We start from the raw sequence: 22,487 nt of genomic DNA, 5'->3' as shown, positions 1-22,487 counted from the left end.
CCCAAGGCCACTTTGGGCGACTCTGGAGAGCAGCATGTTCCACAGAGCCCCTGCTGATTTTAGACAGAAGGACAGTGTGTTGAGCGCTGCATCCAAGGGCAGATTTCCTGGAACAAAGGGGCTTGAGGTGGGAAGTCCGAGAGGAGGAGGCTGGTATAATCCAGGCACAGACCCAGGTGCAGGCACGGATGACCCATTTTTCAAAGGCCAGATGATGGGTTTGCTGAAGAGTTGTAAGGGGAAAGAAAGTACCAAATTGAGTACAGAAAGAAAGATGGTGGGTGGGGAGGAGAAGGGTGAATTTTGGGTGGGGAAACGTGAGGAACTGACTCTGGGACCCTAGGCAAGTTCCATGGGCAGTCAAATGACAGAGGACCAGAAATGAGCTGGGCTGGGAGGGTTTTTCTCGTCCCCGAGGGCAGGGTCTGGGAGGGGGCGGGACCTGGTCACAAGGTCTCTGGGCTCTGGTGCTCCTTCCCCCGGGCCAGTGGCCCCATGGCAGCACCTTGCCTCCAGGGAGACAGAAAGAAGTGGAATCCTGTTCCAGCGGCTTTGCCCCTGCACTCAGTTTCCCATGAGGGGCAGGAAGGTGAGAGCTGTTTGCTGGGGCAAGGTCTGATAGGTTATCTGAGCTTCACTTAAGGGGAGCTGGTTGCACCACGCCACATCGGATTTTAATTATTTCGAATCTCTGGGTCCTGGGAGGCCCCGTGAGAGGTCCGGGATGGAGGCCACTCCAGCACGAGGGATTGATTGCCAGAACAGGGACCGCTAGGTTAATGAGTCTGAGGTCGCTGCAGGAGATAGGTATCCATCCGATCAGTGGATATTAAAACCTCCCTAATCATTTTTGCAAGCTGGCTCCCTAATGTGATCCAGTGATGCGCCTGGATTTAAGTTCTCATTACCCATTTCCACCCACAGGTAACAGGTCCTGCTCATTTGCCATGGGCAATTTCCTGCCCCATTACCTGTGAAAATCAGAGAGTAGCCAGGCCCTTCAGGAGAGCCAAGGAGCCCATTTTCTGCTATTCCTAAAATCATGGCAAAGTAACCCTTCCTGTAAGACTCTGGGCTTTTTGCAAATCTAAGCACCAGGTGAGGGGGCAGCGCGCCAATGCCTGACATCAGATAGCACCCCTCGAATGCAGGCAAGCGTGCTTGCTTGCTGTCCCCTCGGCGGCAGGGCCCGGGCTCAAGCTCTCAGGCCTGTGACAGGCATCCCCTCCTTCTTTTTACAAAAAGCCTTCACATCTAAGCAGAGCGCGTGGTCTGCTTTTCTGGATCACTGCTCGTCCATTACCTCGCAGGCCTTTGAATGGAGCGATAGTTCTTATGATCCAGCCCTTGGGCCCTGTGTACAGAGGAGCCCCTGATGCTGCAGTTGGCTGGCCTCTGGCCCCACGCTGCCTCATGCTGCCACCCCTCCGTGTGCTTCTCGGCCCTCCGGAGCCGGGTGAAAGAGGCAGAGACCATATCTGCCTTCATGGTCTGCCACTGTGTGAGCGAGTTCCCAAGATGCAGCAAGTTGGAGCCCCGGGCACGCTCACGTCTCGCAGAGTTCCCTGTGGTCAGCACTCCTGGAACCTGGGGGTTCACGGGGGGTGGTGAGCGAGCCAGGGTACTGACACTTGTGTGGATTGCTGTGTTTGATGTGTGCGGGGCATGTAACATGGTGCAACGGTAAGTTTTGAAACTATTGAGGGGGGTTAGGGGTCCATTCTTCCATTTTATGTATGGATAAACTAAGGCCCGGGAGGAGAAGAAGCTTGTCAGCGTGCTTCCAAAAATGCAGCCTTTCAGATGGCTGAGCAATTCTGCACCCATTTCCCTGCTCCTCCCCAACACCAGGTGTTAATTAGCCCCTCCTCAGAGCCCCAGGTCCGTTTTCCCTCCCAGCTTGCTTTGTTTCCCCACACCCATTGTCATGGGAACAAAATCCTACGTTAGACCCACATCTCTGGGCCCGGGGCAAACCCCCACCCCCCACTCTAACTGGCTGGCTGACCTCGGAAACCTCCACTTCCTTATGTGTAAAGGAGGAAAGGGTTGCACCAGAGAATTTATGGGGCTGAGATGCTGGACCCTGTGCAGACTGGAGCCCCCTCCTCTAGTCCCAGGCCCTGGAGTTTCCCGTTGGCAGAAAGCAGTACACCTGACCGTGGGCCCAGGGACTCTGTTACCAGGGAGCCACCATGACTCGTCAGGGGGAGAGGGGCCGTCCAGGGGAGAAAGGCCTGGGGCTGAGGCTGCAGACTCTCAATCCCCTAGGGATTTGCCAGTTCTCGGGGATATGGCAAATCTTCTCTGAAAAGCTGGGAGGGAAATGGAGCGAGTGGCTCCCAAGGCCTCACCTGGAGCAGGGAGGGGCTGGAGATCTGGCTCTCAGCACCCAACCAGATGCCAGGAGCTCGGGGTTCATAACAACAGCCCTGCTTCGGTGGACACGCTCCATACTTTCTGTGCTTTAAGTCGCATCGCAGCCCTCTGGGGGCATACTGACATCTTATGGTACAGGTAAGGCAACCCAGGCCCAGGGAGATCAGGGGACTTGCCCTTCCAGGTGCCTCCCAGGTGGATTAGCACCACAGCTCTGGAGTGGGGCATGCTCTCAGCTTTTCCCTTTGGGTCCCTCAGCCGCCCAGGGTTGTAACAGGACAAACTGATGTGGCAGGCCATCTCTTGTGTGGGATTGCTGCATCGAGCGCATGACACTGCTGCATTCAGATAGGCACTCAGGTGCACATGCATATTTGCCAGTGTGCACACACACGCACACACATGCGCCTAGCTGCACGCTCCCCCCCTGGCATATGCATGCATACATGTAAATACATGCACATGGGTGTAGGTCCTTGTCCTTGCTTATGCCCGTGCGTGCCAACGTGCACGCGTGCACACACACGTTCTCACCCCACATGCTCAATTCCATAAGGGTTTGAGTCTTACGGGAGCCTCTAGCTGTTCCCTGGGAAAGCCTATTCTGTGGTTGCTAGGAAATGCGGAGGAGAGAAATCTAGACCCCTTCCCTTTCCCTCTTGGATGCAAATCCCAGTGCAGCCCCGAAGCCCCAAGCCCCGGTGCCCTTCCTGTCTTTCTGTGAGTTTCCATTTCTCTTAGTCACCACTGGGCTGCTCCTGGTGGCTTTGAATGGGGTGGAGGGGCGGGGGTCACACTGGTCTCGGGGCCCACTCAGCTCTGCGACCTGCACGGGGCCCGGCCCCCCGTGCCGCCCAGCAGTGTTCTGGTTGGAAACAGCTTCGTTTGACTGTTGCTATTGATTATGGCAAGATTGTGTGTGGCTAAGAGCTCCTCGGAGCCAACTGGTATATTAAGCAATCATTTCTATAGCGGATGACATAACTCCCCCGGCATCGGTTTGTCCTAATGGGCTTGGTATTACTCATGTGCTAATTGATTGGGCACGGAGGGAAGAAAAACTAAATTCACTTGTGAGGCGATTTTATGGCAGAGCTCATAACAGAGGTAATTTGCTGAAAATGTTCAGTCCCGCTTCGGTTATGTAAGATCGTCTGTGTTCCCGTGTTTTATCTCCTCCGCGCCGGGCGGGGAGCTGGCCTGGCGGCCGAGCGCGGGGAGGTAGGCTCCCCCAGGCCCCGGGGCGCTGACAGCCCAGCTTCCCGCCGCCTTCCCCGGGAACACAGCGCTGCCCTTGGGGAGCTCTGACAATTAGGGCCTTATGCATAACCTCCTCGCCTCGGGGATGGCTTTCAAAATATCTCCGCTTCTCCTGTTAAAAAACGACTCTGTCTAAGGGCAAAATAGTTATTTTCGGATCAGCCATCTAGTGTTACAAAGCTCTTGTTCAGAAAGGAGAAGGGTGAAGGGGGGATTATTATTAATTATTTTCTGGAGAAAGAATATCTTGCGTGGAAGAGGGAGGGATGGGGAGGCTTAAAGGGCCTCTTCCCCCCTCCCCCCTCCCCCCAGGGGCCCCCCTCCCCCCCCCCCCCCCCTCCTCCCCCCCCTCCCCTCTCCTCACCCCTCCTCCCCCCCCTCCCCTCTCCTCCCCCTCCTCCCCCTCCTCCCCTCTCCCTCTTCCCCTCCCTCCCCCTCCTTCCTTCCCCCCTTATCTTCCTCCTTTCCTCCCTCCCTCCCTCCTCTCTCTCCACCTCCCTCCCCCCCTACTCCCTCCCCATCTCCTTCCCTCCCTGAAGCTGCCTGCCTTACCAGTGACCTCTGGAGGAGTCTGAGCCTCTGCTTGGCTCTTGTGCTCTGCACAGGAGGCAGCACCGGCCTTGAGCCACACTGCCACCCCAGAGAGGCAGGACCAGCTTTTCCAGTGCTCTCTGCAGTGACTCCGGGTTGCCATGGCTGCCTGCCAGATGTGTGCAGCTGGGTGAGTTCCACAGGCCCTGGCTGCCCACCATGGCGGGCCTGGTTGTGTGATTAAGTGGTGTTTGGGCTCCCCCGGGGGTTGGGTGGGGGAGGCCTTCTGAAGGGCTTCTGCACAGCTCTGAGGTGTGTTTCCAGAAGGGAAGCTGGGCTCCCCTGCAGGGTGTCACAGGACACCCAGGGAGAGACTCTGTGCTGGTCTTTCCTTACGGAAGAGGTGGTGGACTGTCACTTGAACCTGGATCCCTGATAGCACTTCTTCCTTTTGGCTGTGACCCTAGCGTCTCTCCAGTGATGTTCAGGTTCCAAGGGGAGGGGCCCAGCTACAGTGATCCAAGGAGGAAACCAAGGCACTGCATCCCTCAGCCTTATTTGAGGCTGGCCCTTTGGATCCCAGCAGTGCCCGGCTGGCCCCCAGTCCACTCAGGAGGCTTCACAGGGTCACTGAGTCTGGGATTCCACTGAAGTCCTAGTGCTGGTGCTTGATGCCTCCCGGAGAGGCGGCCTCCTGCTTCTGGGACTCTGTGGGCCCCGCTGTTTCCAACATCCCCACGGCAACACGTTTCAAGTTCCTGGACGGAGCCTGAGACTTTTGGGCCTCAGCTCTCTGTTCCCTTCATGTGGGCTAAAAGGCCCCACTTGTGGTTCTGCGCCCACTTCATCTTAGAGACAAGAAACAGGAGATCCGAGGGGGCGGGGAGCTTGCCTAGCCCGTGGCTGGGGCCAGAGTGGAACTCGTGAGCTCAAACGCCAAGCAAGGCCTGAGCTCTTCCTCCAGTGTCCCAACCCCTCAGCAGGCATCTCTGCTCTCCGGGCCTGCCTCGACCTGACAACCCACCCCTGCCACACCATCTTCTGGCCACTGCTGGCCTAGTGGCTTTCTCAGACTTCCGCCTAGCCTCAGCTCCAGGGAGGCGTCCCAGCTGGGCTGTGCTACGCTCAGCCAGCCTCTCTGAGCTTGCTTCCTTTCCTCAATGGGGATGAGAAATAGTAGTCGACAGGTACTGAGTACTGACTACGGGCCAGGAATAGGGTTTAGTACTTAGCATGGTGTACCTCTTTTATTTTAATCCTCATGACAACTCCATGTGGTAGAGATCATTGTGATCCCATTTTTCAGAGAGGGAAACTGAGGTGACATGGCAAGTAGCAGCGCTGGGGGTGTGGGGGCGGCAGACAGTTCTGCTACAGTGGCTGGTGCAGGGACACCTTTGTCCAGAGATTCTTACCCCTTTGGGGGTCCTAGGGCTCTTTGAGGATCTTCCAGAAGCCTTAGCATCTTCTCAGAGAAATGCAGTTACAAACATGTATGAAAAATGTTGCCCACAGTCTTCGGGGTCCTGAAACGAACTGGTCCATTCTTAGGAGCATGGATGTCTGGTTAAGGACCCTTATCCTATTGAGTGTTTTCTGCCATCTCAGTGGGGAGGTGGGAAGGGGGAGCAGCGGTGTGAATTTTGGGGGTGAGGAGCCAGGACGTGGCTCCTTAAGGTGCCCCAGATCTGTGGGACGGGTGGAAGGAGGCTTTCTACGGGAATTTCAACATGACTCGAGCAGCCAGGGCAGGCCTGAGCATGGCTCAGCTCTCCTCTGGGCACTTTGGCACTGGCCTGGCTCATTCTGGTGGGAGCCGCGGGGTGGGGATGATGGGGAGACACAGTGTATCCCAGGATTTCAGGGAGACCAGGGGGAGTGTGAGGGTAGGTGGGGGGAGGCGCTGATTTTATCTGTGCCTGGATTTCCCCATCCCTAATTATCCTGTGATAATTAATAGGTCTGGAACATTTGCCCTGAAGCCAAGCTGGGTAAATAGTGAACGGGGGGAACAGAGGTGTCTGATTGCTTAACTTGGCAGGGAAGGGCCGGTTTTATGGGCGCAGAGCTGCTGGAGGGGGTGTGGTGGGACCTCTGGGACAGCCCATTTCCCAAAATGAAAACTCTCTGCCTCGCCCCCATCCACCTGAAATCCCACCGGTGCAGATATGTAATCTAGGTCCAGAAAGACATTCGCTATATGAAACGGAGACACCCCGATGACACGTGCTGGGTTTCATCGGCCACCACTAGAGGACAAAAGAAGCTCCCCCAGAGAAAGTGTCCGGAGAGAGCAGGGGGACAGAGCAGCAACATGAGCCTGGGGGTGAGGCAGAGCCAGGCTTGGCCTTGCTACTCTTCTGTTCTGTGACCTTGGGAAGGCCCCTAATGAAGTTCCAGGGAAGGTTCCTGCCCCCACCCCGGAGTTGTCTGGTTGTCGGGAGGCTTAAACGAGCTGAGACTTACAAGGGCTGAGCCCGAGCTTGGCCTGGATGAAGCGCTCACTAAATGGTGACTGTTACAATTCGGGGCCCAGGAGGGCCCAGGGGGTGTCCAGGGGACACAAGCTGACTTCGGAGGTGGGCCAGCCCTCAGAGCCCACCCTGTCAGTGGGGCTGCAGCAGGCAGAGATCCTCCCTGAGCTCCCCAGGCTGGCATGAGCCCTGAGGCTGGCTAGCTCCTATTTCCCAGTGCCCTGTGGGAGAGAGAGTTCTGGAGAGAGACGTTGAGGAGATGGGAGGTGGCGTGCAGAGAGCAGGGCAGGGGTGAAGCGAGGGAAGACAAGAGTTAAAGGCAAAGCTAATTTCTGGGGCAGGAGGAGAGAGGGCAGGGCAGGACCATTCCTGAGGGCCTTCTAGATTCCCAAGGGTCTGCAGTGCGTTGTGGGCAGAAAGAAGGGGGGCAGGAAATCGGTGGCCTGTGGGGCTGGATTTAAATAGTGGATGAAGAAATGACCAGATAGTCTCCTTTCTAATCGCTACCCCTTCTCCTTCTGCCAAGAATTTAAGTTCCACGAGGGTCGCCTTTTTTTTTTTTTTTTTTTGCCCCTCACTACTATATTCCCAACACCTAGAAGAAGCTCTGGTGCAAAGTGCTTAGTGACTATTTCCCGAGTGACTGTGTCTGTGCATGCGTGTGTTGGGTGTCACACACATGCTCGCGGAGGGAGTCCCACCACCAGCAGGGGATGCCCTCAGTGCACTCCCAGGGCCCCAGCCCCTCTCCGGCCGCCACAGCTGCAGGCTACAAAGGTGCCCTGGGGCAGCTCGGAGGGCCCAGAAGGCCAGGGCCTGGTGTTTGCCCCGCTGGTGGGCAGGCAGGTGCTGCCAGGTCCATTTGCGGGGGGTTATCCCTGAGCAGGTGCTCCCCCCACTCATGCCCTGTCCCCATCATTAACCCCCGGTGGTTTGAGGAGTGCCCCCACAGTGCACTGCACCTTGACTGCACCCCGCCAGTGAAAGGCTCAGAGACCTCACCCCAGGCAGCCGCAAGCAGCCTCATTGTACCACTCCAGCAGTGTTTTGCACAGGCTCTGGTCCGCACGAGGATGCCGGGTAAGCAGGCATTACTTCAATCACCACATTCACACTCCGCTACGGCTGCCCTCTCTGGATCTCCTGACTCAGGGAGCTGTTGATTTACCTAGTATGCCCTCTGAATGCAGTGAGGGTCAGGCCCTCCCAGATGGATAGATGGATGAATGGATGGATGGATGGATGTGTGGGTGGATGGATGGATGGGTGGATGGATGAGTGGATGGATGGATGGGTGGATGGATAGCTGGATGGATGGATGGATGGATGGATGGATGGATGGATGGATGGGTAGATGGATAGATGGATGGGTGGATGGATGAGTGGATGGATGGTTGGCTGGCTGGCTGGCTGGCTGGATGGATGGATGGAAGGATGGGTAGATGGATGGGTGGATGGGTGGATGGGTGGATGGATGGATGGGTGGATGGGTGGATGGATGGGTGGATGGATGGGTGGATGGGTGGATGGATGGATGGGTGGATGGGTGGATGGATGGGTGGATGGGTGGATGGATGGGTGGATGGGTAGATGGATGGGTGGATGGGTGGATGGGTGGATGGGTAGATGGATGGATGGATGGATGGATAGATGGATGGATGGATGGATGGGTGGATGGATGGGGCTCTCCCCTCTGGGTGGTGACTCTGGAATTTGTATCTGCCCACAGCAATGATGCCTGTCAGACCCTGTTCCAGTCCTGTGGCTTTACTTTCTGCAGGGGGCTGTCGCCTGTCATCTGTAAGATGGTGGTGCTAACGGTGCAGGGTTAGGGAGTGGAGGGCAAGTGACGGCTGTCTTTCGGGATCCTTCCCTGGGAGTGATGGTGGAGGGAAGTCCCGGGTTAGGAGCACAGGGACTGAGGTCCTGCCCTGGTTCATCCATGACCAGCCACGTGACACCGTGCAGCTCTTCCCTTCCTGAGCCTATGGTTTTGAGGTGGTGCCTGCCAGGGAGAGGCCACTCCTGGCTCCCTGTGACCAGCATCTCACGCAGCAGATAAGGCTCAAGGACACCAGCCTTTGGTCCATGTGGGCTGAGACTTTGAACAAACCCCCAAACATGCTTTCCCTAAAAGGATGCAATTGTGAGGGGTCTGGTGGCCTTTGGGTGAATGACAGGCCCCTCGGGGGAAGGTGCTGCCATCCCTGAATATCAGGAGACAGAGGCCTGAGGAGATCCTCTCTGCCCACAGTCCCAGCCGAGGATGCAAGGGGACAGAGCAACGAACAGGGATCAAGTGCCTGGAGTATGCTGAGACTTGAAGGTGGGTAGCGCCTGGGGGTTCTGGAATCCTGGCTGGGCAGGGTGCTGCTGTTGGACAGATTCCTGCCCCAGTCCCCCGAGAACCTGGAATTAGCTCCTTCTCGATCTTCCTGCCAACTTGGGCTCCTTCTCCTGCAGTTTTCTCCACCCGGGATACCCTCCCCCACACCTATCTAGGCATAGACCCTGCCCTCTTTCTCCACTTCTGAGAGCCTTTCCCGATCCTCTGGGAGGAACCTCTCCCTCTTTCTCTGCATCCTTATAGAGCTCCACTCTGTCCTGGACTTGTTCTGTGCACCAGTCTGGGAGCCCCCCGGAGCCAGGATCCCTGTCTCAGCTCATGTCCCCTGAGTCCACAGCTCACTGAACGGCTCAGATGACCCAGGGACTGGATGTCAGTGATGTGACAGTCACACAAGCAGAAGGAGCCCAGAACGGCTTCCTTTCTGGAGTTTCCTGGACCCTGCAGTTTTACTTGGCATCTTGAAGGCTCTAGAACGGGCCCCACGGGAGGAATACAAGACATGGAATACAAGCTGAGTTCTCACCATGACTCGGATGACCTGCAATGTAGTGGGGCAGCGGCAGGCATTCCATTTTACAGATGGGGAGGCTGAGGCTGAGGCTGGGGCTGGTTAAGGATTTCTCCAGGACACCCCTGGCTGGGGCAGAATTGGGCTGGAATCCAGGCCTTTGACCTTTTCATGGTAGGGAACAGTGATGGGCCAATCCATGAGCCCAGGGCTTGGATAGTGCAGTGCGTCTGGAGTGGGGGGTGGTTTTACAAGGACATCTCTTTAAGGGCTTTTGTTGTTGTTATTTTAACAAGAAAAAACAAAGGAAAAAAACCCCAAAATGATCCATAATTCATTACCCAGATAATCCCTGTAATATTTTTTTTTAAGTAAAACATTAATTTCAGAAAGGTATAAAATAAAATGTTAGAGTCTCCTTGCTGGTACTCCAGTTTCTCTCCTATATAAGCTCTGTCAACGGATTTTTTTCCAGGAAAAAAAAAATACGTAACAGCATTGACGTTTCTGTGTGTGCATAACATACTATATTTATTTACTTACATTAAGGGGGTCACAGAGTACCCATTGTGCTTAGCAATGCAGTTCTTATATGTCCCTGCATTTCTGTATGTTTGCTTATCCCTATATATTCACGACCTGACCTTCAGAGCTACCTCCTTTTGTTAATGGCTGCATAGTGGCCCATTGTATGATGTTGCATACTGTTATTTGACTAGTGAATTGATGAGAAATTACTTCCAGCTTCTCTTCTGTCAAATAAGGCAGTGAAAATATCCTAATACCTTTGTGCCACATTTCTTGGCATACTTTTTTTAAAAAAAAAGATTTTATTTTTTTATTTGAGAGAGAGAGAGAGAGAGAGAGAGAGGGAAGGGGGGGGGGGGCAGAGGGAGAGGGAGAGAGAGAATCCCAAGCAGACCCCATGCTGAGCGTGGGGCCCGACGCCGGGCTTGTCTTGATCTCACGACCCTGAGACCATGACCTGAGCTGAAACCAAGAGTTGGAGGTTTAACCGACTGAGCCACCCAGTCGCCCCTCTTGGCATGCTTTTGTGAATCTAAAGGGGTAAGTGTTAAAGTAAAGCTCTGACCTTCAATTGACATTGTCAAGCCTGGAAATCTTTATTGAGTGGTGTCCCTGATGTAGAATAAAAATAATATTAATATTAATAATAGGAACACACATGGCACCTACTATGTGCTAGGTACCATCTAGGCCCTCACATGTATAGTTCATTTAATCTTCACAGAGACCCTAGGAAGTAGGTGCCGGTAGTATCCTCCTTTGACAGATAAGGAAACTGAGGCATGGAAAACTGCACAGCCTCGCCCAAGGTCACATAGCTGGTGTATTAGTTGGCTTGGGTTGCCATAACAAAGTAGCACAGACCAGGTGGCTTAAACAACAGAAATTAATTTTCTTACAGCTCTGCAGGCCAGGGGTCTGAGCTGAAGGTGTAGGCAGGGCTGTTTCTACAGAGGCCTCCCTCTATGGCTGTAGACAGCTATCGAACTCCCTGTGTCTTCACCTGGCCTTCCTTCTGGGTGTGTGTCCTAATCTCTTAGAAGGATGCCCGTGCTATCGGATTAGGGCCCACCCTTAGGAACTCGCCTTACTTTATCACCTCTCAAATTGCCACCTCCATATACAGTCACATTCCGAGGTATTGGGGGTTAGGGCTTTAACATATGAATTTGGGGAGCACAGTTTAGCCTGTAACAGCTGATAAATGGCAGAGCCAAGATTCGAACCAGCCGCTGCACTCGAGACTAGTACACCGTGACATTAGCATGGCCAGGAAGGGGTGAGCTGGCCGGTGCGAGCGGCCCTGGTCCCACGCAGAGGAGGTCTCCCGGTGGGGGCTCTCAGCTTTCAGAGCCCCGGGACAGCAGCGCCCCCCGCCCCCCCACCGGTCTGGCCCCAGCTGGAGGAGGCTCTAGCCCAGGTGGCTGGTGAGACCAGCGACGTGAATCAGAGAAAAAGGGCACACTGGGTGGGGAGCCCAGGCTGGCGTGGGCGGAAGCAGGTGCACCTAAGAGAAGGTGGCTGATTGAAGGATGGGAAACCAGGTGACAGGTCTGTGTACATGACGAAAGGACAGGTAAAAAGGCTGCCGTCACCTGGGGCAAGCAAGGTGTCAGAGGCCTGGGGGGCCAAGCAATGTGCATTGGTCTTGATTGTTTTTAACAGCCTCAGTGAGATATAATTCACATGTCATCCAATTGACCCATTTTAAGAGTACAATTCAGTGGTCCTAGAATCATCACTAAGTTGGGCAAAACCATCGCCAATATCAATTGTGGAACATTTTTATCACCCCCAAAAGAAACCCCATCCCCATTAGCAGTCACTCCCCATTCCTCCCCAGGTCCCCAGCCCAAGGCCACGACAAATCTACCTTCTTCTGTCTGTATGCGTTTGCTTATTCTGGACATTTTTACACATGGAAACATACAATATGTGGTCTTTTGTGACTGACGTCTTTGACTTAGCATCATGTTTTCATGTTTATCCACGTATAAGCACTTGACCTCTTACTGCTGAGTAGAATTCCAGGGTTTGGATATACCATATTGTGTTTCCTTTCATCAATTTATGGAAATTTGGGGTATTTCTACTTTTTGACTATTAAGATTTAATCCTACTCTGAACACTTATGGACAAGTGTTCTGTTGTCATTTCTCTTGAGCGTGTGCCTAGGGGTAGAATTGCTGGCTTATATGGTGACTCTACGGCTAATATTCTATGGAAGGGTCAGACTGTCTTCCAAAATGGCCCGGTGGCTGCGATTAAGGCTGCTGATAGTCCCCTGAATCGGGGAGGTGGGTGCTGAGGGCCAGGGGAGGAATTGAGTTTGTTCACCTGGCCAGACTTTTCCAAAACAAGCACTGTAAGTAAAATGGTTTGACAGGCGAGATCACGAAGATAAAGAGATGTCGTCTTGATCAAAGGAGGCAAAAGAAGCGCCAAATCCTGGGGAGGCAGATTTAAGAGTCCCGCCCCCCCCCAAATGTTTCCTATCCTGTGCCTCCAACACAGGATCCTGAAATCATGTGTATTTATTGAAGACACAGGCTCAGGGCTGGTGCTGAACAGACAGGAGAAGACAACGTCCTACGTGGTATGATATTAGGGGGACAGGAGAGACATCCCCATACCCTAAACTGCTTTTGGTCAGCCCCTGAAATTTCATGTCCAGGGTCACAGCCTTTGAAGCCATCATTAGAATGCAGGTTTAAAGTGCAGACCCCCGGGGAAGTGAGCCCGTGCATACTAGGCAGTAAACGAACACTAGGAACAGGCTTCCTCTGGGTGTGTATGGGAGAAGTGGCAGGGCGGGGGAGGAAGAGGCCGGGGGTCGGAGGTCGGGGTGGGGGTTCTGGGGAAACCCGACCGGAAGCCACATTTGCTGGAGCCAGCCTCAAGAGGATAGGGCTCTGAGGAAAACCCTGGAGCTACATGGGGGCTGTCCCCAGACCACTGGGGCCCAGCCAGGTCCACATCACCTCCAAGACCCACAGGGGTGTATCTCCTTTCTTTCTTCTCAATTAATTTGCATTCTCACTTTCAAAAAATCAATCCCCATTCCACACCTCCCTAAAACACATACCAGTAAGTTATTGAATGAGGCCATTCCGGAAGACACCTCAGGTTCAGGCAAATCTGATGTGAAAGTCAAGTTCTGTCCTCTAGAAGCTGTGCATTTTGGAGGAGTGAATTCCACTCTCTGAGCCTCCTGTCCTCACCTCGGCCGTGGAGATATTATGCCACCCCATGGGTTATTGGAGGATTCGGTGATGCCAAGCACCCAGCACAGCGCCCGGCATGCAGCAACGTCTGGTGATGGTTCCTTTCTCCCTCCCTCCCGTCCTCCTGCTCTCTCTGTCTCAGGCTCCATCTTTCTGCTCTTCCCCCCATCTGCTGACCCATCTTGGATGCTAATAATTGCTGGACACCTGTTAACATGGCTGTTCACACCTAGGGAATTGTGGTTCTGCCTCCTGTCTAACTCCCACGTATTTGTCTTTCTTTCCTTGGAGAAGCTGGTGCCCTTGGTCCCTGGCGCCTGGATGGGGCCAGCACCTCTCACATCCACTGGGCACGGGCCTCACTTCTGGGCCCTCCTCTGCTGCCCACCCGCAGGCTGTCCCACACACTGATGAATCATGAAGAAACCCTCAGACCGGGGCCCCCTCCCTCCCGGCTCCCAGCCTCTGATATATTTGACCCTGGGTGGTATAATTTTTCACCTAAATGTGAATGTATTTGCGAATTGATAGAAAATAGTCCTTGCTCTGGTGATATAATACAGGGCCGCCCCATCTTGGCTGCTATTTTGATTGTGACTTAAATGGATGAGGCCATCAATAATTATTTTATTGAACAGGCACATAAAAAATGATGCAGGGCTAAAGTAATTTCCCTGACGAAGCCGGCAGCAGCATTGTGGGCCGTCTACCTTCCCAGCGCTGAGCTTGCTGGAAGACTGCAGGGACTGTCTCCTCCTCCACCTGTCCCGCTCTCTGGCTGGTGGCAGGAGCTCTGGGTGGCGGGGTGGGGAGGGTGAGGCTGACCTGCGGGCGGCGGGAAGGGGGAGGTCAGAGCCTCGCCACGCATCCATGGACTGCCCATGGCATCATCTCCTGCTTCCTGTCATTCCCAACTCAGCACAAAATGACAGTGGGACCCCCATTGGGTGGAGGAGGAGAGTGAGCCTCCGAGGTCCCGCAGCTGGTGACAGGGCCTCCCAGGAAGGAAGGAATCATTCAACCGCTTTCCACTTGGGTTTTTGGGGAGCAGGATGGTGGGGACGCTCCAGGAAAGGAGATTCCCCAGATGCACCCCTCGAAGGGTGGATGAAGGCTGCTGGAGGGGAGGTGAGGACGGAAGCCCCAGACGCAGGGCCCCTGAGCCGCTCCTCCGCCGGGCCCGTGGTCACCTCCACGTGTGCACTGAACGCCAGCCCGTTCCACGTCTCTGGGGCTGCGCCTGCATTATATGCAGTACACTGGAGTTAGAAGAACCCCAGTCCAGTTGGGGGCCCCATACTTGCCAGGGTCACACACGGGTCCCCAAACGTTAGCCTTTCACATTCCGCCATAAGAGCGAGCTTTATCTACATACCACCTGTACTGTAATTTACATCATATACTTCCTTAAATCAACTCGTGTTTTTCACTTAGCCCCCTCCCTAGGCAATAAATCCATTCAACCCCGGTTTGAGGTCTCCCTTCTCGTCGTTTTCCAACGCACACCAAAAATAAAAGCACAACTCAAATAGAAACATGTGCATCCAGGTAACAGTGAGAACCATCTGGTAAATACTAGGGAGCCGTGGGCCTGGCTGGGGCACTAGTTTGGAGAAGCAGAGGTGAGCCTGGAAGGGACCAGAAATCGACCATCTCATCCATCTTGCCCCTCGGCTCACCAGCCAGGCCTGGATCAGCATAGCGCGAGGCCCTCGTCGGGGTCACCTGACCCTGGACTTTGATGGGCCCTGTGTGAGCCAAGGCCTGGGCTGGGGCGGCCTGTGTCACCAGTGTCTGAAGGGATCCTTCCATCCCAGGGCAGGGGGACCCTCTGCCCCCTGCCCGCCGTGCCTCCCCTCCATCTCCAATGGCCTCCATACTGATCCCTTTATTCTTTCTGGGGCTTTAATCTGCTTTCTTTCTCAACTAAAGCCACCTCCTCCCTGCTGTGCGATACCGAGCACAGGTTCCTTGCTTCAGCTCAGATCTGGGAAGATAAACACACAGGCCTTTGTGTTTTGAGGGCCCGTATCACAGATCTCCATAGGGAAATGGCCAGAGGGAACGGAGAAACAAAGGAAAGAGCGAGGTGGGGGGGGGATTCCAGAAATCTTAATGTCCTGGACTCCCGCCTGAAATTTCTGCTGGCGTCCAGCCACTTTCATTCCCCAGTGAAGAGCTAATTAGGCCTCCCTGGCTTCTCCCTGCACCTCTACCCCACCCCACCCCGCCCCACCCCTTCCTCTATTCTCTGAGAAGACCCCTTCCCCCCAGAGGCCTCAGGGGCACAGAGGTGGGCAGGGCACGGAGGCGGCCTAGGCTGGGACCACAGTGCTCAGCAAGGAGTCGCCAGCCTGAGTGGACTCTCGCTTGGGGTGACGAAATGCTTCTGTCCCTCACAATTTTCCCAAAGGCTAGTGGGCCCACCTGAGGCCGTCCGATTCCTGCAAGAACATGAGCCAGACTCCAGGTCCCACAGGGCCAGGTGGGCAGGACGGGAGGGAGAGGTGGGGACTGTGACCTACCAGAGGGCACATTCCCATCTGAAGGCACTCAAATGAAATGAAACAGAGAGCACCTGAAGGGGCTGACGAAAACACTTTGTTCGGGGAGTCGGATTCAGCCAGTGTGTGCCCTTGGTCTGGAGTAGGGAGGTATTTTGTAGCGTTCTGAGTGGTGGGGGTCTTGGAGCGCTGGGGCTGGGCTCCAGAGAGCTTAGCGGCGAGCGTGTGTGCCAGCCAGGCCTGATTGCTCGCATCCCCCACCCCCTGGGCATGTACCCCACCACCTGCTGTTGTTCAAAGGAGCTCCACAAACTGCAGGCAAAACTCGAAGTGCAGCTGAAGTATGACACTCATGGACCCTCTTGGAGCCACTGGTGGGGGCATCAGGAACCCCCATCTGCAGGCCCTCCAGTGCCCAGAGGGGCAGCCAGCTGGGCAGCGGGCAGGCCAGGCTCCTTCTCTGCTCCCAGCAGCTGGGCAAAGCCGGGGTGAGGCAGACAGGGGGGACTTAGCGCCCCCCCCCCCCAGGGTCGGGCAGGAGCTGAGAGAATGCAGCTCAGAGGTCCACTTTCTGCCGTCTGGATGAGCCACGCTCCCGGCTGGAGCGCGGCCTTGGCTCGCCGCACCGGGCACAGCTTCCTCGCCGGGGACCCACAGGCCTCAAGTTCTACCGTGTGGCAGCAGGTCAGGCAGCCCTCCGCAGCCCCCAGGCCAGGCCCTGAGGTTGGTGCCGCTGCTGACCGGTTTCCAGAGTGGGGAGGAAGGGGCTCCTCTTCATCTTTCTCAGCCCTCGGAGAGAACAGCTTGGCTAGTGAACGGGCTGCAGAGGGACATGTGAAAGCCCCAAGGGCACATCTTCCCTGGAGTGGCCTGCTCCTCAAGTCCTTGTTCTGTCCCCTCTTCCCTCTCTCCTGGTCCCTGTGTGTCTCTCTTCCTCCAGTCCTCCCCCCGTTTCTTTGTCTCCATCTGGTTTCCTGTTTCCCCCCTCCCCCCGCCCCCCCCCCCCCCCCCCCCAGCATCGGAGAGCTCCTTCGGCGACAGTGGTGGTGATGGAGAACATCACCGTCCTCAAGCCCAAGCCTCGGGCTTTCTGCTTCTCACAGGACAGGAGCACGGAGGTGGGGGGACAGGAACGCCCGCCTTCTGAGCGGTGGGGAGCCCTGGGCCAAAGGGAGTGAGCGGCTGAGCGCTCGAGAGCGCCCCTGGTGGTCGCTGCTAGAGGGCCAGGGCCTGGTGCTGGGAACTACTTTGTGCATGAAGTGATGTAATCCCCGGGACAACCCTAGGAGCTCGTCTTATTATTATCCTCATTTTCAGATCAGGGAACTAAAAAATAGAGAGAGATGAGATGACTTGGCCAGGGTCACACCGCCAGCAGAAGGCCAAGTTGGGACCTAAGCCCATGTTTCTGGTTCCAGAACACATACTCCTCACGTTTATGCTTTTCTACCTCTCACATCCCAATTCTGTGAACCAGCAGGATGATTTGGGGCAGAGAGTGCTTCTTCACCCCTCCCATCCCCACAAAGGTCCCCCCCCCTTCTCCACTGACACATAAATCTCCAATGTTGGAGATTCCATATTTTATCCTCTGTTCAAACGTAAACCCCTGTCCACATGGGATGAGACTTTCAGCCTGAGTGTTATCTGCATCTGTCAGATACCATTTGACAGCAAATATAATGTTTGAAAGCCTGGGGTGCTGAAGACAGGGAGTGTGGAGGGTGCTTTGCAGAGCAGGGGTTCTCAGACTGGGTCTGGCTAACCCAAGAGCTGGGCCCTGCCCCCCAGAGTTGGGGGATCAGCAACTAGGGGTGCAGCTCAAGAATTTGCATTTCTCCAGTTTTCTCAGGTGGTGATGCTGTGGCTGGTTTGGGGACCCCACTGTGAGAACCACTGTCCAAAAGAAAGGGGAAGCTGGGTCACCAGAGGCAGACATTTCCGTCTTCACTGGAGGCGAGGGCAGACAGGGGAAGTCGGGGGTCCCTGCAGGAATCCGGCCGTGGTTACACAACCCCCTCCTTTGTGCAGGGCGCACTGGGCATCTGGTCCTGGCCATGATGAATAGCACTCATTTAAGCAGGGGCCGCGCGGTGTGGAAAGCACCTCTGTACAAATCTATCGGGTTTTTATTAACCGTTTTACTGTCACAGTTTCAAAATCAATCAAACAGTGTTGCCCTCCGGAGACTCGCTGGGGTTCGAGGGCCGGGGCTCCTGTTCTAAATGCAGCACAGGCTGGGCCCGAACCCGCAGCGGGGGCCCGGGGGGTGGCACCAAGTGGGCCGTGCTGTCTGTGTCCTCCTCTGTTCTGTCAACAGCCAGCTTTGTCCTCTCGCTGAACCAAAGCCTCAACCCAAGACCAGAACTAACTGCATATCTTTGTTAATTGTTGAACCAAACCCCAAGAGGAATTTCTCTTGTGAGCGACTTACCAAACCTGTGCTCAAATCAGAACAGGGAGGGGAATGCAGGACGCTTCTCCAACCAGCTTGCAGCGGAAGGGAATCTGTAATTCCCCAAACCATTAGACTAAAACAAATCTGGGGACATCAAAAGGCTTCAAGGCTGACATGAGTCAATATTTTGTTTGGTCTGGCTCCCTGGCTTGACATTAGCTAAGCCCCAGGTGCAGAGAAGTGGCACCTCAGGTGCCACTCTCAGCTCCAGGGCCAACAAGGGTCTGTACTGAATGCAACCCTCCCAGGGAACCCGGTCCTGCCGTGAAGGAGGCTGCATTTCTACCCCCACCTCCTTGTCCAAGTGTTGGAGGCCCATTTGGCCTGGCCTGGCTCCTGAATTCCGAGTGTGGGGCCATGGCCCTGGCCCGCTCCACTGAGTAGTGGGGGTCCAGCCTCTCTGGGATCCCAGCAGAGGGGACCCGCCCAGGCCAGTGGCTCCAGCAGCCAGGCCACGCAGCACCTAGCCTCCCGTGGCAGAGGGAAGGAGGAAGGCCTCTCTGAAGTTGGGGCAGAGTCAGAGGACCAGGGGACTTCCATTGTCTTCACAGGCCTGGTGCAGGGGAAGGGGCGTGTGTGAGGAAAGCGGGGGCCCTGAGAAGCACTGGACAAAGTGTGTGATTTCTGAGGCTTGAGCACAGCCCACCCTCCCGCTTCTGCTGTCCACCCCTTGCTCATCCTCAGGGGTCACCAAACCCTGCTCTCCCTGTCCTGGCTTGGGAGCCGCATCTGCTTGAGCCCTGCTACTTGGATTCATCCTTCCTTCCTCCCTCCCTCTTCCTTCCTTTCTTCCTCTCTCTTCCCTCTTTGAATTCCTTTCACATGTTTCTGCCTCCACCTGTTCAAAGGTGGACTGAGCCCTTGCCTTCCATTTGGATGAAGAAGTGCTGCTGGAGAATATTAGTTATCCACGAAAAGGAACGACGTGTATACACGCCACAACATGGCTGAACCTCGAAAACGTGCTAAGTGAGAGAAGCCTGTCACAAAACGTCAAGTGTTGCCAGCTTCCATCTAAATGAGAGGTGCAGAAGAGGCAAAGCCAGGGGCAGAAAGCAGATGAGTGGTTGCCAGGGCCCGAGGAGAGAGGGGATGAGGGTGGCTGCCTGATGGGTAGGGGGTGTCCTTTGGGGCTGATGACAATGTCCTGGGAACTAGGCGGAGGTGGTGGGTGCACAACGTCGTGAACGCACCATATGCCACCGGAATGGTTAATTTTAGGTTATGTGAACCTCAGTTAAACAAAAACCTGCTGAGTTTGCGTCCCCCGGCCCTGCAATGCACTGTTCTGTGTGTGTGTGTGTGTGTGTGCACAAAGTGTGCGAGTCTGTCGGGCACTGAGTCCAGAAGCCCCCGACTAAAGCATCTGTAAATCTGGGGGCGGGGGTGTTTCTCTAGCCTCGTGGATAAATGTACCAACTTGGAAGCTTCCAAACTGGAGCTTGAGCGACTGAGGGGAAGAGAGGGGAGGAAGGGGGGAGGGGACAGTAGATTCTAGACTGCCAGAGCCAGCCAGCTTCACAGCCAGGGTCTCCTCCAACTGCATGGGGAAAGCCACCAGCGGAGATGGCTATTAGTGCTCCAGATTGCAGAGGAGGAAGCCCGTCCAGCAAGGGGAAGGCGGTTAGCGAAGGTCACGTGGCCAGCAAGGGGTTCCAGCCAGCCCCGTGGAGTCTATGCGTTTAGCCCTGGCCACCCACACTGAGCCCCGAGGACGGGAACCTTGGAAGTGGCGCTGCTCGGGGTCTGGTTAGCCCCACACGTGGTACTGCCCCATCCCGGACCCTGACCTCAGTTGAACCTTAGTTCTGTTCTCTGGAGCCCTTTATACCCTGACGATGGGGTCCTCGGGCTGACCTGCCCCCTGCACGGCTGGAAACCGGGGTCCCCAGGACCCCCCTCCCCTGCGTGGAGGAGGACGCAGCAGCCTGGCTACACAAGGCCAGCTGACTCCTGGCCACTCGGACACGCTCCCCCAGCAGGGCGGCACCGCCTGAGCCCCGGCCTGAGCCTCTGGAAGAGCCGGGCTGTTTCACCAGGTAGTCTTGGCACAGACGTGGGTCATTGGGTGCTTGCGGCAGGCAGCCACGTGCTCAGGGCCTTCCACCTTCTGGGTAGGAGACCCCCCGTAAGGAGGAACAAATAGGTGTTTGTAAGTACGGGTGTGATGAGAGATAGAGCAGGGGCTGGGGAAGGACGCGGGGGGGGGAGAGGGACAGGAAATATCGGACGCCCTGGGAGGAGGCCTGGAGGCAACTCAGCGGAGGAGCATCCCAGGCAGAAGGGACGGCAGGTGTGTGGGCTCTGAGTAGCCAATGACCTTGGGCAGTGAAGGCCTAGCAAGGAGGCCTGTGTGGCTGGACAGGAGTGACCAGGCACTAAGAGAGACTGGCCAGGTCCTCATGTGGGACAGGAGGAAGCACGCGTGGCTCTCATTCCCACGTGGCCCTCCTTGGGGGCAGAGGAGCGGCATGGACCCCCGCGTAGTTGACAAGGGCAGCGGCAGCAGCTGTGTGGAGGGTGACTCGCAGGGTGCAAGAGCAGAAGCAGGGGGCAGTACTCTTCCCTAGTCACTGCTCTGGCCCTTTCGGTCCTGGAGGGTTTGCAGCCTCGGCGGCTGTGAAGGAGGTGACGTGTATGTGCGTGTGCGTGTGCGTGTGCGTGTGTGTGTGTGTGTTGAACTAAGCACAGCCTCAAGGCGAGCCTCCTGACTGTAAAGTCCTGCTCTGCCCCTTCTGGCCGTGGGACCTTACGTGCCTCACATAATGTCTCCGTGTCCCTGTTTCCCCATCTGAAATTTGGAAAAGGGATTTTTCATCATTATTACAAAACAACCAACCTCGCAAGATTGTGAGAACTCAGGGGTGGAACGCAGCGAGCACCCGATGCGTGTTGGCTGTTATTACCATATTATCATCTTACACACGTGCAAAGTCTCCTGGCAGAACGATGAGCTAACCGGTGGGCCTGCCCCTCGCCCTGTCTCCTTTGCCCCCTGCCTGGGACTCAGCGTAAAAAGAGGATTAATTGGCATATTTTAAAGACCCCACCTCCAGCTCAGAATGATTAGAACCAATATCCCTGGCATGCCAAAGAAAGAGCGTGGGATTAAATGCCTGTGATGTGCTAGGAGAGACCAGACAGGTTGTTGTGTTCAATCTTTCCAATGACCCGTGGGAGGATTTCATCCCTGTCAAAGCATAGGACTAGCGATTTTATCTTTTTTCTTTACCCGTATTAGTGTTATTTATTTACCTATTAGATAAATATATTGGGGGATACATATCTATTTAAAAAAATTATCACTCCTGGGTCTGTGTTCCGTGCGTCCTTGGAAGAAGAGTTTCCTGAGGTGCTCAGAATGGTCTTTGAAAGGGGGCTAGGATGTAGAAACCCGGTGAGTGGAAATGAAACCCAGTTCTAGAATAAGACAAACAAGTTCAATCGTGTCTCTCTTTGTTCCATGATCAAAGGGATTTAATGTGGGGTTTTCCCCAAGGTGGGCCCATGGGGGCCCCTGGGAACCATCCCACATACCTGCAGTGGTCACCGGCCAAACACGGTTGTCACAGAGCCGTGGAGTCACATGGTTATCAGGAATTAAAAGAAGGCCAAGAGGTAGGAAACAGACCGGAGTCATAAGGTTGAAATCTAAGAAAAAGAAACACAGTCCTTGCTTCCACTTCAGGCTAGAAGCTGCACGAGGGGTTTTCCCATGGAGGAGCAAACAGGGGAAAAGGCAGAAGAATATACAGAAGATGGACCCAAATATAGGCTGGATATTAAATCAGCTTGTGGTTTCATAACTCACTGAACAAACCCGACCCCAGTGGGCTGATGGATGGTTCCATTTCCACCTAGAGGGAGGTCACTGGTGGTCTCTCCTAGGCCCTGAACTTACCAACATGTGCGCACCCACAGCTGGGTGGGTGTGGACCCAGGAAGCAGGCCTGTCACACAGCTGGGAGGGAGAACGACAATCCACGTGCTTCCGAGTCACCTCTTGTCTCTCTCGCCCTCAGAAAAGACAGAGTTGGTCGAAGCCACATGTCGGTTGGTGGCAAAGCCAGCCCAGGAGCTAAGTTTGCCACCTCCCTTGTGCTTGTGTGGACCGTGTTGGGGGGATTCACATGGTCCTGGCGAGCACAGGCCATGGGTGAGTCTAGGTTATAGCAGGAGAGAGTATAACAGATGAATGTTACGGCTTGCATTTCAGGTTCAGAAAAATCGATTGCCTAAGTACAGGATGTGGGAGGCTGGCTCGCAGCGGG

At 55.1% G+C, this 22,487-nt stretch overlaps 2 long non-coding RNA genes across 2 annotated transcripts; one reads left to right on the top strand and one right to left on the bottom strand.

Moving 5' to 3' along the window:
- The first annotated feature begins 4,181 nt into the window (after positions 1-4,181).
- Positions 4,182-10,369, top strand: LOC141370025 (uncharacterized). Its single transcript, XR_012373696.1, has 3 exons — positions 4,182-7,724; positions 8,374-8,444; positions 8,613-10,369. It is a non-coding gene; the product is annotated as an uncharacterized lncRNA (long non-coding RNA).
- A 3,492-nt stretch (positions 10,370-13,861) lies between these two features.
- On the bottom strand, positions 13,862-15,955 carry LOC141370026 (uncharacterized). Its single transcript, XR_012373697.1, has 2 exons — positions 15,833-15,955; positions 13,862-14,494 (listed from the first exon to the last, which is right to left on the bottom strand). It is a non-coding gene; the product is annotated as an uncharacterized lncRNA (long non-coding RNA).
- Positions 15,956-22,487: the final 6,532 nt, after the last annotated feature.

Source organism: Callorhinus ursinus, unplaced genomic scaffold (genome assembly GCF_003265705.2).
Source record: "Callorhinus ursinus isolate GAN/ISIS: 27379988/994484 unplaced genomic scaffold, GSC_fseal_2.0 scaffold25, whole genome shotgun sequence".
NCBI classification, from domain to species: domain Eukaryota; kingdom Metazoa; phylum Chordata; class Mammalia; order Carnivora; family Otariidae; genus Callorhinus; species Callorhinus ursinus.
The sequence above is the reverse complement of the archived record's forward strand: the minus strand, read 5'-3'. Positions and strand labels throughout refer to the sequence as shown.